The following is an 18,079-nucleotide window of genomic DNA, read 5'->3' on the forward strand; positions in this document are numbered from 1 at the left end:
AGAAATTACCATAAAATTTTTTGAAAAGCTGCTATACCTTGGTGAGTTAGTAATGTCACAGGGTACAAAAATAAGCCTGCAAAATCAACTGTGTGGCAACAATCACAAATGTCCTTAAATCAAGGTCATTTGTGATAGACAGCATTAACAATATGAGAAATGAAGGCGTGGCCCAAAAAATATGCACAAGAGGAATTAGAGAAGATTGGTATAAGCGGAAAGGTATGCCATACACACAGATTATTAGGCTTAGTATTATCCAGATATCAAGTTGCCTATAAATTACTTATAGATTATGTAATTCTGATCAAAATCTGTCATCTTTTGAAAAAAATAAAAATTTGAAAGCTGATTTTAAAATGAATGGTGGAAAGTATTTAGAAAAGCCCAAGCAGCCATAAGCAAGAACAAGGACTTGTACTACCCACTTCAAGACTCACTATTGATGCTACAGTAATCAAGAGACTGAAGAATGATATCAATATAGAAAAACAGATAAGTGAAACAGAGTGGCCAGAAATGGATTCACATACATCAATTGATTTTTTTTGACAAAAATGCAAAATTAATTCAGTAGTGGACACTCACAGAACTAACTATAAAACCTAGAAAAATATTACCTTTGGAAAAACTGGGAGACACTATAAGGAATGAATTATTGATACACACAACAGTATTAATATGGTTTGGATCCATAACGTATCCCAAAGGAACACGTGTTAAAGGCACGCTATCCAGGCTCATGTCATTGGAAAATGATGGAACTCGGTGGAACATGGATCAGTCTTTAGGCTATTAGATGTGTTGCCTAAAAAAAAAAAAATAATAATAATATACCCCAGCCTCTTCATTTTTACATCCTAGCCATGAGGGTCCCCCGCATTTTCTCGTGGTGATATGCTGCCTTTTACAGGTCCAAAGCCAATGATACTGCTCACTTACAAAAGAGAACCTACAAAATGATGGCCAAAATAAACCTTTTCCTTCTTAAAAATTGATTGTGTCTTTATTTCACTATGGTGATGGAAAGCTAACCAACATACAGTCATACACACACACACACACACACACACACACGACTCTGCAGTCAAAGAAGCTAGACACAGAGACCACACACCTTTTGATCATGCCTCTGAAAGACAGCATGTCATCTACTGTAACAGGGCATGTCACCTACAGTTCAGGCAGTGGAGAGAGGGAGAGCTGGGGACTGGAGACTCTAGAGGGCACAAGTAAATCTGGTTATAGAAAAGCAAGCTTCCTTTCTTACCCAAAACCGTGGTTTCATAGGTACAGAAAACCAAAATGGACATTAAGAAGTAGGCTACTGCATGTCAATATACTTAAATAAAACTATAAGAAGAAAATGACTCCCATTTCATGCAAGAAGTGAAACACCTTTATCAAGTGATTACTAATAAAAATGGTGTGGAAAATATGTAGACCCTGTAGAACAGATCTCAATTCATGACACCTTATGAAAGATATGGCAGATGAATATACCCAACAAACTCCAGTTTCACTACTGCCACATCCCCAAATTCTCAGCTCCAAGTTAGTGACTTTCATGAACTTTCTCCACCAAATCTCTTGCCCCCCACTGGAGTTTTGTTGGATTCAATCCATGAGGATCATGCAGGCAGGCCTGGCTCCATGGTGCATGCACAGAAAATGTCCCTATAAAAAGTCGTGTCAAGAAATGATCGCCACTGCAAACATGGTTCATTGCTCCCAATCCCCAAGAAGCAGGCCATGTCTAACTATGGTGTGCGAGAAGCGGCGTACGCATACACAGGGAGGGCCCTGGGCTAGTCACACAGCAGCAGAGGTACATTCTATGGCAAGAACACTTCTTCCGATTGCCACAGGAGAGAGGCAGGATGAATGGGGTTGGTACTTGTCAAGCTGCAGCAATTTCAGTGGGCCCTAAGGCATAGGAGCAGTCTCTGGTCATCTGAAACATGTCTCTTGGCTGTTTAGGATACCTAGGCCTAGTTCACAGCATGAAGAGTCTGAAGGAAGACGGCTGGGGTATACACTCCGGGTTGTTGATTTGTACTTGAAAAATGGGAGGTGTGGGCGAGGTGGCTAAAGAGAAGGGAGAAGAAAATGAGACATCCAGAGTTGACAGAAGCGGTGCGTCCAGAACAAGTGGATAAGGCGGAGAGTGTAAGCCACCTGGAAGTTAGAAGAGTTGACAGCACCTGCATGGCCACACAGCACAGCTGTCTGTCACTTGGTTTACTCCTCTCCTGCCAATGTATTGGAATTCCTTATCTTTGAGCAGGGCCCCAAGCACTATGGAGCTGATTCTTCCTAGTAGAAAGGAGGTACAATCAAGCACTCTCGTTCCTCCTCCAGATCATGGCTTACCAACGTCTTCTCACATCTGCCTCAGCAGGTGATCCACTGTAGCTGGGACAGCTGTGCCAGGACACCCTGCGCTCCTCTTCCCTGAGAGGAGTTAGCTTCTCCCTGTGAGGATCCAAGAAGGGCCACCCCAGATTGCTGGAGAAGGATAAGTGCCCAGACCTTGTAGAGTAAAGCACAGATTTGACCAAGGCCCCAAACCACAAGAGTAGAAGTCAACAGGTGAGCCATCTGGGGATCCCCACGACCACAGTCCCGTGAACCTCAGCACTGGCTGCATGCCCAGACTGAGGCAGCAGGGAGTGAAGACAGACATAAGACCAAGATGTGCAGAGTAAGTACCTTGGAGACTGACCACAGTCTGAACTTCTCACTGCTGGCCTCTGGAACCCAGAGCAAAAGCCTGGATCCTGGTGTAGCCCTTATGCTGAGAAGAGCGCCTTTCATCCCACTGCACAGTGGGTCCCTCGGCTTTGCGTTTGAGTCCGAGAACTCCAAGGTCTTCTCTGGGTCCTGCAGATTGAAAAGCTCTGCTGGTAGGGCTTCCCTAGAAAGGTCTCCAAAGAGTTCAGTGACCACACCTGGAGTTCAGATGGAACTCCAGTGCTGAACATACCCCAGGTCCACCATGACCTCACCTCCTTGGGGATAAAAGACAGGATTGGGATGGGACCAGTTATGGGGACAACAAGTCTAGACGGACCCTGGGACATAAAACAATCTCAGATGAATGCTGTGTTACTTTACCAATAATAATAATAAACATCCTATATTTTTCTTTCTGTTTTCTGCATTTCTATATGTTAGCTATAGGCTGGGAGCCTAAACTGTGTTGAACTGGGTGAAACTGATGTTCTGAAAGTGAAAAGTGACCAAATGTTGGTAACTTCAAGTGGTTCGGCCTTATATTTCTTTCGTAATCAGAAAAATATACATTTTCACAAGGGTAGGGAGGAAGGGAGTCTGTGAAAAGATGAAAAAGGAAATCAGAATATACTCTATGAAAAAAAGTTACTGTCAAAAAAGTTTTAAAGGGTTGTATCTACCTCCGAGATCAAAAAAGATAAATATTAAAAAGGAAATAGAGTGTAAACATTGATCACTCCTGAATCGTTCATTTTTTTCTTTCTCAATTTCAGTAAGTCTCATATGGTCCACAGATTTAAAAACACGTTATTAGCAGCCACAATGGATGAATGTATAAAGTATTAATCGGGGAAAAATTGGAAATGAGCTACCACGCTGTGAAAAGACAAATGAAACCTTAACCACTGTGGTAATAATTTGAGTGACCTTCCCCCATTCTTTCTCAGACATTTGAATATTTAGTCCCCAGTTGGTGGCACCTTGGGAGAAGGCTTAGGAGATGTGGCCTTGCTGGATTTCCACGTTTGAAAGGATTCATGTCATTTTGAGCACAAACAGGAGTTTGTGACCCAAGATGTGAGCTCTCAACTGTTACTCTAGCTATCTGCAGCTCAGGACCTCCACCTATCCTCATGGATTCTAACCATCGGGCAGCTCAGGATCTCCACCTACCCTCATGGATTCTAACCATCACGCAGCTCAGGACCTCCACCTACCCTCATGGATTCTAACCATCATGCAGCTCAGGATCTCCACCTATCCTCATGGACTCTAACCATCAGGGAACAAAAATCAAACCAACAGAATCCAAACCATCAAACTCCCTTTGGAAAGTTGCTGCAGCCACAGAGTTTTATCAAAGCAATAGAAAAATAATTAAGACAGAGGTTGATATCAGGATCTTGGGGTGTTGCTACGACACATCTGGCCACATGGTTTGGGGGAAGCACGTAGAAGACCTTGGGGTTTTATAGAAAAGAGCTCACCATAAGCAGAGCTTAAAGGGCTTTAGGAGGAGCCTGTGAAGCAGAAGTGCTGAGAACAAACAATAGTAGCAACTGCATTAGAGAATGTCCCGTTATATTTTGAAAAAGAAAAAAAAAGAGAAAGGAAGAAGGAAGGGAGAGAGGAAAGGCAGGAAGAAAAAAAAAACATGTTTCTAGATTTTGTTGTAGTTTGGTTTTGTTTGATTTTTGTTTTTCTTGTCCTTAAGAACTTCTGAGGCTAAATTTTAAAGCAATGAGCTAATTTCCTTGGTGGAAGAAGTTTCAAGACAGCTTGCTACGGACTCTGCCGTGTGGTTTTTAGAACTCACTCTTACTCAGGTCTACAATGGAAAAGAGAAAATGAAGCACAAGGAAATAAAAACTGTCCAGGTGTAGGAGAAAAAAATAACACAAGATAATGTCATGCTGGAGCCAAGGCGTGTGCTCAAAGAGATGAGGAGTTTGCAAAGAGCCCTGATCAGCACCGGGGTAAATCTCAGGGGGACCCCAACAGCAAGACCCCAACAGCTAAACTTCCAACTTGTGAAAAGAATAGTCTGAAGAAAGCTTGGTTCCCCAAACAGAAGATAAAGCTACTGAGAATGCTATTTGAGAGGGGTACCAAGCAGGCAAGCCAACTTGGCAGTGCCACCCACTGGCTTTGGATCAGGAAGAATACATGAGCAAAGGGGTTGGGAAATCTTCCTCTGTGGTGAAAAAGAGCTGAGGCCAGAAAATATGTGGATGGACAGTCCCTGCACGAAGGTACTGAGAAGGCAAGGGGCCCTGAGAGGTCACTGAAGCTGTAGACGTGAATAGTGCTGGAGGACCAAAGATGTTGGGCATGATAGAGCCATGGGATTCCTGCCAAGGAGTATTGCACACAAGAAAGAGAAAGAGAGAGAGAGAGAGAGAGAGAGAGAGAAGCCTTAGTGCCAGCAAAGCTGGAAGGACAGAGCCATCTAAGTCCTTTGACGTAGAGTATGCCTGCTGGAGTTTTAGTTTTGCCTTTGTTCAGGGTTTCCTTGCTACTCTATTCAAATCTGTTTGCAGCCCAACAATCAAACTTTCCTTCTAAAGGGGAAGAATGTGGAAGACTGTAGGATTCTGGACAGAAAGGTGACTGAACAACGCAAGGAGAGCGTACAGGCCATCCTAGTGGGAACTCACAACAATAGTACTGAGAACAATTTAGACTTATTCCTAACTTTTGAGAAAGTAATATATAGTCTATGTCATTGTACATGAAGTATATATAATCTGCTTTTCTTTTTGAACAAGGAGTTACAATTAATAAGACAGTGTCTTGGGACTCAGAAGAGACTTTGGACTCAGTAAGGTGTTAAGATCAAACAACTATAGGGAGTTTTGGAATTCAACCAAATACATTTTGCATTATGATATAGCCATGAGCCTATAGCTACCAGGTAGAATGTGGTGGTTTGAATGAGAATGGGCCACAATCCTTATGTGTTTGAATACTCGGTCTCTAGACGGTGGCTGTGTGGGGAGGATTAGGAAGGTGTGGCCTTGCTAAAATAACTGTGTCACTGGGGCTGGGCTTTGATGTTTCAATGTCATTTCAAGCTAGCCCTCTCCGCTTCCTCTTCGTGGGCAAAGATGTGAGCTTTTGGCTGCTGCATAGCCTGCTGCCTTCACTCCATTATCATGGACCCAAACCATGTGGAACTGTAAGCCCCAAATAAACTCTTGGTTTTATTAGTTGTCTTGCTCATGGTGTTTTATCACAGCAATAGAAAAGTAACTGAGACACACGTTTGTTACTAAGTACAAAAAAAGCAAAGCCATAAACTTAAATAGTCCAATCACATAATATTCTAGAAAAGACAAAACAGTGGAGCTGGTAAAATGATCAATGGTTGCAAGGGCCTAAGAGAAAGGAGGGAGGAGGAGGCAGGGAGAGGGAGAGAAACTTGAGCACATGGACCCTAAGGGGCAATTAGGGTGGGAAGAGTCTTAGGGTGCTGGAACACCCACAGAACGCACCCTCACACAAAGTGAGTTCTTGTGGTAACAAAGAAATTCATGAGGCCACAAATATCCGATCCCAGCAAATGTGCCTCCCTCATCACACACGATGTCAACCCCAGAGAGAAAGAGATGATGAGGTAAACCGTGCCTAGGGGAACTCTGCGGTCCGTTCAATTGTTTTGTAAAGCTAAAACTGCCTGAAAAATAAGTCCTTTAACTTAAAGATCCCAAGGTAAGACATAAACCTTGCTTCTTCTCCAGTGCCGAATAAATGGATAGACCAGACATTGGAGAGAGAACACAGATCTAGTGTGTGCATCAGGAGGAGCTGCAGTCTCTGGCTGTCCACCATGAGGGAGCTCAAGGAAGCCAAGAAACCCAGAGACACAGACATGCAGCGCCACCTTTCCAATGACCTAAAGCTGACCAGCCCCCTGACCCCTCAACAGTGTGAGTGACATCAGCCATCCCATGCTTCCACGAGTGTGCTTCTCCACCTCAGGCACTGTGGATTTTCCATCTGGGGTGCTTCAAGCTCTGCTAACAGCTCATCTACTCTCCAACACTCGCAAACATTTCCAAAGGAAAAGAGCTGCTCAGGACATGGAGTGTCCCCAGCCAGCCTAAAGCCACCAGACTGTGAGGACAGAGCACTTTATCTGACTTCTTCCTAGCCCCAAGGCTTTTCCAGGTGAAGAGGTCTTCCCAAGACTTGACAACTAGAATTACCATCCAGCCAGATGCCTCTTGTCACCTCTGTAGAAGTGTGACAAACTGGTCCCTCCTTTGCTATCTTGGTAGAAACACATATTTGTGTTGTCTGACCCAGATTTATGCATTGCTCAAGGACAACTCTGAGCGACCATCCGGGAATGACAAAATACATTTCTTTCTCCCCTTGCCTTGTATTATTATTCACCAAAGCAAAAATGTCTGTTTCCTTCAAAGTGCTTTCCTTGGAAAACTGCTAGCCAACTTATCAAAAATCAAAAGGCTTATAATAAATAAATAAAACCTTTCATGGAAATTTTCAGACTCAAATATAAATATCACTTATTAAAACCCATTGATCCATCATGGCTGGTCTGCAATTGGGCTCAGCAGTAGGGCAAAGTCTCACTAGTTTTATCTATAGGCCAAATACATTCTCATGAATGAAGACAGCTCGCCTGGAATTAAGGGTATTAGGATATGCCCAGTTCATGCCTAAAGTGTTCCAGAAAACTCACTGACTCAGCATACCATAGAGCAACATACTATATAGCATATTTCTCCATTGACGCTACTAACTGTAATGTGGGGTATACCTAGAAAGAACAAACACAGCATATTCCAGTTTATAGAGTGTTTTTCTAGTCAAAATATCCTAGGTCCCACCTATGAGGTGGTTGATAGTTGTAGTGATGTGAATAGGAATGACCCCCATAAACTCAGGTGTGAATGCTTGGCCCATAAGGAATGGCACTATCAGGAGGCATGGCCTTGTTAGAGGAAGTGTGTGACTCCATGGAAGCAGGCTTCGAGGTCTTATATGCTCAAGCTACAACCAACATGGCTCACAGTCTCCTTCTGCTGCCTGCAGATCAAGATGCAGAACTCTCAGCTCCTTCTCCAGCACCATGTCTGCCTGCATGCCACCATGCTTCGCGCCATGATAATGGACTAAACCTCTGAAACAATAGATTAGCCCCAAGTAAATGTTTTCCTTTATGAGAGCTGCAGTGCTCGTCGTGTCTTTTCACAACAATAAAACCTCAAACTAAGGCAGAAGTCAAGCATCTATTCTCAGGCTTCTTCCTACAGCATTAGCTTGAACATACTTGGAGAAAGGCAACTGAAAAAATACACAGCCCACCCACAAGGATGCTTTTTGGAACTGAAATCACAAGGTGACAATGGTACAGGCCTTAGTTTCCCAATGGTAAAACACCTATCTTTGGTGTGACATAGTACCTTCATCTTTCCAACTCTGACTTCCTTGATGGGCACAGTGGTTCCCAACCCAGGCAGGTCTTTCTTCCTAAATGTCTAAGTGTCTCCTCTATGGGTCTGTATTTCAGACTGGCACTTGGATGGATATCCAGTTAGTTCCATCACTGATGGATGTGTGTGCTATCACTGATACTGGCTGAGCTGGTGCAAGAACAAAAACCTACCAATGAAGCAGGGGACACTGGCAGACAGTAGCTAAAGGATCCACATTCTGGCAGCAGATAAACAGATGTCCCCAGAAGCCAGAAGAGGAGTACACCAGATGCAGAAAAATGCTGCCTCTGTTAGAACTCGAAAGCAGCCCAGCATTCCTCTCTGGGCTTCTTGTCTGCTCAATTATGGCTCCAATGCTTCTATTCTATGGTCCTGTGGAAAGAATTGCTTCCTAGACCCCTAACTAATCACAAATTCTTCTCCATGCTCACCTTGAAAGCCCTGGCCCACATTATGACCAAGTATGATCATTCCACTTGACCTGGGGTCAGATCTCTGTACATAGCCCCTGACCATGATTTAAAGTCTATAGATGCCAGCCAATTCCAGAAGACATGACGACAAAGCCCAATAGACAAAAACTACAGGCTACAAGGTCTTCTTATGAAATACCATGGCCATTAACCTATGGGGCTGCACTGTAGAGAGACTTCTGGCTGAAACAGTTAACTCTGGAATCCACAGCTACAGAAAGTCGATGTGGAGCCTAGGTTGTCTCTAGACTGAGAAGAATTTAGTGTCTTAGCCGCTTCCTCCCCGTGGTCTTTTTACGTGTTTCTGGCCGACTATACCAACACAGCAATTGGGAAAGTGTCCTCATCTGTAGAATACAGCATGAATTTAAAGTTCGGAGACTCGGGATATGAACTTTCTCTTCAGATTTATTTCATGCAATCCACTGCTTTCATGTTGCATATAAAATTCCCCACACTTTGTAATAACACCTGCTGTTCTGCAAAGTGCAAAACCAATAACATCTTGAGCACCCCCAAACGCGAGTTTCTATTCCAACCGCTATTCCAAGCATCGCAGGGCTCACTCCAGACTCTGGGTGGGTTGGGGCCTCTTTTTATTACAAAATGAACGAACCTGAAAACTAAAAGGCACAGTTAAAAATATAAACAAAGCTTTGGGGTTTTGAGTTTGCTTCCTGTTTTTAACCCCATCGTTTTACTTGACATCTTCAATGGAAACTGATGAGGGAGGGATGAAGACATGGATGCTAAGATTCTGCTGTATCACAAAGGCCAGCCACCCCACTGTGACCTGCCATCAGGGGCGGCAGTGGTTATAAAGAGACCCTGAAGGTTCCACTGTTACTCAGCCCACCCTAAAAGCCAAGACATAGGCAGACGGCTCACATCTATGTGAGATGAACAAAACCTGGCAAGCTCCAAGAGGTACGAAAGGAACCACAGGTCCTAGAGCCTCTGCTGTCCATTATACAGATAATATCCCCATTCCACTCATCCCTTCCTCACCCACCACCCTCCTTCTAAATAAATGGTCCCTCCCTGCAGGATTTACTCAAATCCATGATGAAGAATGAACAAAGGGCTTAGGTGTGCTATTTCGAGATGCTTATTTTGGTACTATTTAGCACAGGAGGAGGCAACCTCTTGAGGGAGGGAGCGAGCAAGTGCTTAAGTCAGCATCTCTCAGAGTGACTCTCTGCTCACCCGGATGGTGGAATTCCACCCAGCCTTTTATCACTCTCTTAGCGGCATTTAAAAAAGAAGATAAAGGAAAGGAGAAACTTTCAGAACTGCAGACTGGAGCTCTGCTTTACAGTACTAATTAGCCAGGCGGCTCCTTCCCACCTGGCCTTCCACGCACAGCTGTTGCCAAGGCAGGTGAGGTCAAAGGACTGGAATTGCAAGCCTACAGTATTTCTCACAGCAATCTTTTGTGTCTCTCCATCACAGCCAATCTGGACCCCCTTCCAAAATCGGCAAAGGGCATTTTGTTTCCCCACTTCCTTTCAGGCATCGGGGGTTCTGTATTGTCCCTCAGCCATACTTCCAAAACTAACCAAGCCCCAGACCGGATCTGCTTAATCTGGCCATGTAGCCCTGCTCTATGCCTTGGAGTTAGCTCACTGCCTGGTCTCCATCCCTGAGAGCCTCAGGCCCTCCTCTCTGTCCAGCTGGGTTCCCAAATTGTCCTTCCCCTCTCTGGGTGCCATTGAACCTGTGCTACAAATTACAGACCGGACTGTCACTGCCAAGCCCCACAGGCATCCCTCAGAGGTGGAAGCTCCATTCGCTCCATCGCTCTGTAGACCCCTACTCGCATCTACCAGGGCAGCCCTACAGCTCATTACTGCCACTGCCTCCACCACAGCAAGGTGTGCCAGTCCATAGCTAGACAGCAAGCGCACCTCTGACCCGGTGCTGTGGGTAAGCTGGGCTGTGTAACAATTTACCCATCAGCACCTGCCCTTGAGGAGCCAGGCAGCCGTCATCCAATAGGACCAAGCCTCCCTGTATTTCTGAACCTTGGTTCAATGGCTAGAACATTCTGAAAGTACAATAAAACACTCTTCAATAAAGGGATTGCCTGCAATAGAACTGAACTGTACCATTGCCTATCGTTTCTCCTGAGGAAGGAAGTGGGAAGAGGGCCAGGAAAGGGACCAGGAAGGACTCTGCCGAGGAGTCGTCCAATAAACAGGCTCATGTACGACAGCTGGGCAAATGGCGTAGTTTCTCTGTACCCCAATTTACTCAGAGAAGGGTGTAAAACAATGAGGTGTCCTGTTTTCAAGGCTTTCAAAAGAAAAAGAAAGGGGGAGGGAGGAAGGGAGTGGAGAGGGAGGGATAAAGAGAGGGAAAGAGGGAAAGAGAAGGAGAAAGAGAGACAGAGGGAGGGAGTAGAGAAAGAGAGGGAGGGAGAGAGAGGGAAAAGGAAGGAGAAACAGGGAAAGAAGGAAGGGAAGGAAGGAAGGAAGGAAGGAAGGGAGAGAAGGAAGCGAAATGCTGGCTGAGTACTTGCTCAGATGGGTGAGGCTCTAAGCTCCACCACCAGCACCAGAAACAGAAGTTTTAAATGAACGAAACGAGATGATGCATGTAAACTTAGTGCTTGCGCTCTGCAAGGCCTTGCAGCCACAGCCAAGCACTGTGTGAGACGCCCATACAGCAGGAAGCCCCTGCATAGAGACGGCTCTCCTGCTGTGTCTCCATGTTCCCGAGCTCCACATTGCTGGAATCTGCACTAGAACACATAGCCGCTGGACACAGGGAAGGACCCTGAGTTCCAGGCAAGTATACAAAGGGCAGCTAAGAAACAGGTCCAGGCTTTCGAGTCAGAGGCATGAAACTTTTGGCAAGCTGTAGGGTACTGCCTGCTTCCCTAGGCACAGCCCAGCGTAGCAGCAGGTGAAGAAAGGGAGCAATATGCCCCAATAACCCACAGACAATCTCTGCTGCTGGCTGAGAGCCATGCACCTTAGCCCACACCTGCCCTTGGTCTGTGCACATTTCCAAGAACTTGAAATGTATGCAGATAAGCTCAGAGACTGGGTCTGCATCTTGAAGACATCTCAGAAGAACTTCCCGATGTTCTTGTCCCCTCCCCTGGCAAAGATCTCCCGAGCCCCATGGAGGATATATTCTTACAATATGCATGGCTCTGCTCCAGAGCCCTAATGCTAGACTAGGCTGTTAATGTACGACAGGACTCAGTAAGCAGGGCATCTTATTTCTCAAGCTCCGCTTGCAAGCCTAATGAAGAAAGACACTAGCAAAAAGCAGAAAAAAGCACTTAGAAACCAATAAACAGCTCTCCCCTGAAGGGTTGCCTTGTTCCATATGCTGCACAAATCCACTGGCTTTAGAGCCCCAGCTACCCAACCCTGTGCTTCTAAGGGTCCCCAGCACTTCCAACTCAGAGTGACTCTGACAGACAAAATCTTCATCGACAACAAGGTAATTCTCACACGCCCTCCTGAAGCTGCGTTCAGCCAAGATTAATCTCTCCAAATTTGCCTGATACTGTATTCATTTTCTCTGTATGCACTACTCTAGCTTCAAGACATACCAACAGAGGTTTTATCATGAATGAAATGCAGCTCAGATTCTAGGCACTGTCAGCAACACACAGAACTCCTTTCACTCTTCCCACCCATTCTCTAGTCCAGGGCTCTGCACTTTGCTTCTGCTTATTCAGAGGACTGCTCAAGGCAGCCTCCTCCATGGCCTGAGACAGAACATGTTCCCAGAACACCCTAGCTTTGCCTCTCGGCCTGGCGGCATCTTTTCATTCATCCATAATTAGACACAGATGGCCAGACAAGTGGGATGGATGGATATTTAGAGAGATGATAGTTAGATTGATAGATAGATAGATAGATAGATAGATGATAGAATATTTAAATATCAAGGCTGCTTAGATGTAGATATGTTTCTGATCTCTCTATTTTCTAATGTAGGCAGAGACACTGAGACAAAAGGAATCAGAGCTAGAGAAGAAGGTAATTTTTTTTTCTAATCCCAACTTTCCATTTTTCCCCAATCACCAATTAAGCATCTTCCTGGGGACTCGCGAGGATTAATGGATGGATTTAAATTTAAAAAATGAAATTGAAAACATTCAAAAATTCATAAATTAAGAAAAAAATTAAAAGGAGCAGCAAAATGGCTCAGAAGTAAAGGTGCTAACTTGCCACAAAGACTAGTCACCTGATTCTGATCCTGGAACCCACTTGGTGAGAGGGGAGGATAGACTTGATTGTCGTCTGACTTCCACAAGAGCTGTGGCATCCACATGTCCGCACACACAGTCACACACATAAGCAAGAGATGCAAAAAAAATTAAAGTAATAAGGACCAGAGTTTCAGATCTATGTGGATTCTGGAAAGACACTGAAGAAAGCAAATCTGAAACTTTAGTTTTTCTAATTATTTCAGCAGTAGGCAGCTTATGAACTTTAGTGGTAGCAACTGTGTGCTCAATTTTAGACACAAATAAAGCAAATAAGAAGGTACACAGGAAAACACATGAAGATTATTTGAATGTCATAAGGTATTCGAGCTCTCCAGGAACATTACCCGGCTTAGCGCTTGGTATATATTTCTAACTCCAGAGTAAAAAATAATAATAAGCTGGATTTTTATTATTTTTTAATAATGTGTTAATGAAAGAATGAGAGCAAAGATCTAAAAATAGTGCAAGAATAAAGAGCACTGAGGCAAATATGTTACATATCTATTTATCAGTTATTTATCCATTTAACAAAGATGGAGATTGTTGGGATAGATCAAGAAATAAAAGATATGTTTTATTGAAGAAGTCCACAATAAACAGATACTTACAACCTAAAAACTATGGAGAACCACATAATAGACCAAAACTAGAAAAGATAAAGAGATACTAATTCATAAAGAGCCAATGTAAGACCAAGCAGTTACCAGGGATACCAGATAATCCCAGCAATGCAATGAATAATCTCCCCAGAACACTTAGTATGCATCCACCTAATACCAGCTATGAGAATGTGGGCACATCTAGAAAGAGCATTAAAACAGACAGAACTGTAAGGAGAAACAGCAGCTCTGCTATTATAGCTGAATACTTCAGCATGTCTCTACCGAAACTGGACAGCTCCAGCAGGCAGAAAGTCAGTGGGGACACAGGTAAACAGAGAGGCACCAGTCATCTGTACAAAATGAACATTTCTATGTAGACTATTCCAGCCATTAGCAGCACAAAACATTCTTCTCCAATACATGGAATACATTTCCAAAGTACAAGAAATTGTGACCATAAAATACACTTTAACTGGCTTTATATAATTGACAGTCAGCAACATCTGTTCTCAGACCACAATGAAAGCTAAACTGGCATGTTATAATAGAAAAATCATTTTAAAACTACTCCCAAATAGTAAGGCATTGAATAGAGCGAGTCTAAATAACACACTGGTCAAAAAAGAAATCTCAGATAAAAGTGAAATGCCATTTTGAGCCTTCCACCAACAGTCAGCCATATTACCCACCACTGGGCTCAGGGACTGCACAGAGCCAAACTTGAAACCTTCACTGGAGAACCCCAGGGCTGTTCCCCTCCCCCACCTGCCAATCTAACAGTTAGTTACCCCTCACAGTGCATCAACCTGGAACTACATAGAATCCAAGCCTGCCGTCTGAAGATGAGCTCCAGATATGAGTTCCCAAAGCTAGTCTATACCCAAAGGACACAGAAACTGGATTTCATGGCTTTGAGAGGAAGAGGGAGAGGGGGGGGAGAGATAGGAAGAGGTAGAGGTAGAGGTAGAGGTAGAGGGAGAGGGAGAGGGAGAGAGGGAGAGGGAGGGAGAGAGAGAGAGAGAGAGAGAGAGAGAGAGAGAGCGCAAGAGGGAGAGAGGGAGAAGAGGATAGTGAAGGAAGTTGGTGGGTGAAAAAATAGAGGAAGACAGGAATAATTTGAGGAGGGATGAATACAGTCAAAATACATTTTATGACATTTTTATCAAAAAAATAAAAAACATTATAAAAATAAAAAACAAGTCATTTTGAACAAAATGAAAATATTTTAAAAACTGAAAGACAGCAAAAGCAGTGCTTAGAGAAAAATCTATGATGCTGAATATATATTTTGAAAGATGAAGAAATGTTTGCCTATAATGACATTACTTGGGAGACAGGCCACAGGATTGTGAGTTCAAAGCCAGCCTGAGCTATATACCAAGGTCGAATCTGAAGGGGGTCTCCGATAGAGTGTTTGATCAGTGTTATGAAAATCCCTTAGTTCAAGGAGGGATAGGGAAGAAAAGGAGGAAGGGAGGGAGGGAGGTAGTGGAGGAAAGAGAAGGAAGAAGACAAAGGAAATGATGAGGGATGGCAAAGATGAGGAAGGTGGCTCTAAAATCACTCACCTAAGACTCAGTCTTAGGGAAGCAGGGAGAGAAGAAAAAATCTGAATCCAAGGAAATGTAAAAATTGGGGCAAAAATAAATCAATGAAATGAAAAACAGAAAATTAACAGAGAAAATCATCCAAACCAAAAGCTTGTCCTTTGAAAAGATCAATAAAATTATAAAGCTTCTAGCTAGACAAAGCAAAAAAGGGGAATGACATAAACCATTAATATCAAAAGTAGAAAAGAAAGTATCACTATGGGAACATGGATGCTAAGCAGACAATAAAGGAACAGGATGCATAGTTCCATCAACTTGATGGGCAAGCTGGAACAGAGAAATAGTGAAGGACACAATCTAACAAGAAGGAGCATCATGAGGAGGCTTACTCATATCTACTCACAAAAGAGAAAGCTCACATGGATTCACCGGCAACTGCTACCCATCTTTTAAGAAGGAATTTAATCAGGTCTGTAAGACATCTTTGAAAGATGCTGAACTCATTTTCTGAGGACAGCAATATCCCAGTTCTAAAGACAATGAAAAAATGATGAGAAAGCTCTAGCCAACTACTTCTCATTAATATAGATGTGAAAATCATGAGCAAAACATAAAAATTCGATCAGATAATGTCTTAGTTACTTTTCTATTGTGATAAAGCACCATGACCGAGGCAACTTACAGAAGGTTGGGTTTATGGCCCCATAGAGATAAAAGTCCATGGCCACCACGGCAGGAAGCATGGCAGAAGTCAGGCAGGCATGGTGTTGGAGCAAGAGTTGAGAGCTCACCTCTCTGTTCGTGAACTGAAAATGGTGCCAGTATTCTGAAATCTCGAAGCTCACTCCCAGTGACATAGTCCCCTTCAGCAAGGTCACACCTCCTAATCCTTCCCCAAACAGGTACCACTTGGGGACCAGGAATTCATTCAAATGCCCAAGTCACTACATTCCATCCCTGACCCCAAACTCCCATGCCTATGTCATCATATAAAATACATTTGGTTCAACTTCAAAAGGTCCCATAGCCTTTCACTATCACAACGCTGCCTAAACATTCAAATTCTAAAGTCTCTTCTGAGATTCAAGTCAATCTCTTAATTATAACACCCTGTAGAATCAAAAAGAAATCACATACTTCCAACATAATCGGGCACAGAATGTAAGTTACCCTTCCAAAAGGGAAGAGTCAGAGCACAAAGAAGGAACAAAGTAAAATAGAAATCCTGTAACTTCACGTCTGGTGACAAAGGACTTATCTGTCTGTGCCATTACAACTCTGCCACCTGCAGGGTGCCGCATCTCTCTTGGGCTGGTTCTACTCCCTATGCGCAACTCGCCTACAGCCCTAACATCTCTGACCTCATGGCGTTTCTAATACAAGTCGGGCTTTACTTTCATGGCATCACGCAATGCCTCTCAGGACCTCTTGAACCATGGTGGCTTTCCTGAACCAAGGAGGAAGGTTCCGCAACCACTTTGCTAGTGTATCCTTCGTGACTCTTGAAGGCAGTGGACAAGTGTGGTTACCTACTTGAGACTGAACTCTTGGATCACACTTGCAGCAAGTTTTGTTTGCTGGTAGTTAGGAGCAGAATTCCCTAAGCATTTTCTTTCCTTTCACAAGCTGGAAGTTTACCTGGGTGGGATCTTGCCCTGAGGGCATCTTTCCATCATTATAGAACAGATTTGGCCCCTCCTTAATGGTGTTGATCTCCTTAGTGGTGTGAATATTTTTAACAATGTTGTAGCCACTTTTCCAGCACGAGCCTTGAATGTAACACTAATCTTGCTAGTGCCATTTTTATCTCCAAAACTGTACAATTTTTTTATCTCTTTCTGTACCACTTGCTCTTTAACTCTAGACCTGAGTTATAAAGATTCTGAAAAACCATGTGACAAAGTCAATATTAGATTGTCTTGAAATTTTCTCCAAAGAAAATTAGCCCATTACTTCAAAATTTAGCCTAAGTTCTCAGGACAAGGGTAAAGCAGTCATATTCTTTGCCAAAATATCACAGGAATGGAGAATAAGGTTTAGGAAATACTACATTCATATACCAATAAAAGAGCAAGAGAGATGCTCAGTTGGAGAAGTGATTACCATGTGAGCATGAGTTGAGATCCCAGGACCCACCAAAAAGCAAGACATAGCAGCAAGCACCTCCAGTCCTATCACTGGGAAGGCACAGGCAGATGGATAAGTGAGCTCCAGGTTCAGTGAGATACCTTGTCTCAAAACATAAGGTAGATACAAACAGGAAGACACCCAACACCTATCTATGGCCTCCGTATGCATGCAAATAACATGTATACATGTATATACACACAGCTACAAACATACATACAATACACAAACACATGTATTACACAAACCACACATGTGTATGTACACGTACACACACACACACACACACACAGAGAGAGAGAGAGAGAGAGAGAGAGAGAGAGAGAGAGAGAGAGCGCAATAAATTAAAAACAGATAAGTCTGACTATTGTGGTGTCCAAGAACCCTGGGATATGGATCAAGATACCAAACCTACAAATGCACGGTAGAGAAGATACTGAGATTTAAAACTAAAGATATAAAGTATCTACTGAATAAAATTAGAGCAAAAAATTGCCAAATTTTAGACAAAAACAAAACATAGACATCCAAATATAAGGGGGAAAGTTAGAATCTAAACACACATTGCCAGAGAAGAACCAAAACACTATAGTCAATATATCAAAAAAAAATGCAAACTCACCTAATAAGGCAAACACCTGGGCTAACACAAGTAATGTGTGGAACCCTAAAAACCAGGAAGGAAGAGAATGTGCATATCAATCTGTGAAAGTAAATATCTCTAACCAAGACTATTATAGCCAGTCAGGCTATCTTTTCAACTTGGTGGGAAAACGAGGATACATCAGGCCTAGCACAAACAAGACAGATGACCACCAACCCCGCACAGCAGAAGACCTAGAGAAAAAGCTATACTCAAAGAAAGAAAAAACAGAAGTCTCAGCGTCAAGAG

At 43.3% G+C, this 18,079-nt stretch overlaps 1 protein-coding gene across 3 annotated transcripts in view; it reads right to left on the minus strand.

The window, feature by feature from the left end:
• Positions 1-18,079, minus strand: part of Zmat4 (zinc finger matrin-type 4) — a 359,933-nt gene that overhangs the window by 241,408 nt on the left and 100,446 nt on the right. Inside the window, exon 1 of one of the 3 annotated variants that reach the window (XM_041673991.1) lies at positions 2,713-2,770. The exons of the other annotated variants lie outside the window; for them this stretch is intronic. The gene's annotated coding sequence lies outside the window, so the exon portion shown is untranslated. Of the gene's footprint in view, positions 1-2,712; positions 2,771-18,079 lie in introns of those variants that run through there. 3 annotated transcript variants of the gene reach the window in all.

Source organism: Microtus oregoni, unplaced genomic scaffold (genome assembly GCF_018167655.1).
Source record: "Microtus oregoni isolate MIOR12 unplaced genomic scaffold, Mior012 000024F_ref0000369, whole genome shotgun sequence".
Classification (NCBI taxonomy): domain Eukaryota; kingdom Metazoa; phylum Chordata; class Mammalia; order Rodentia; family Cricetidae; genus Microtus; species Microtus oregoni.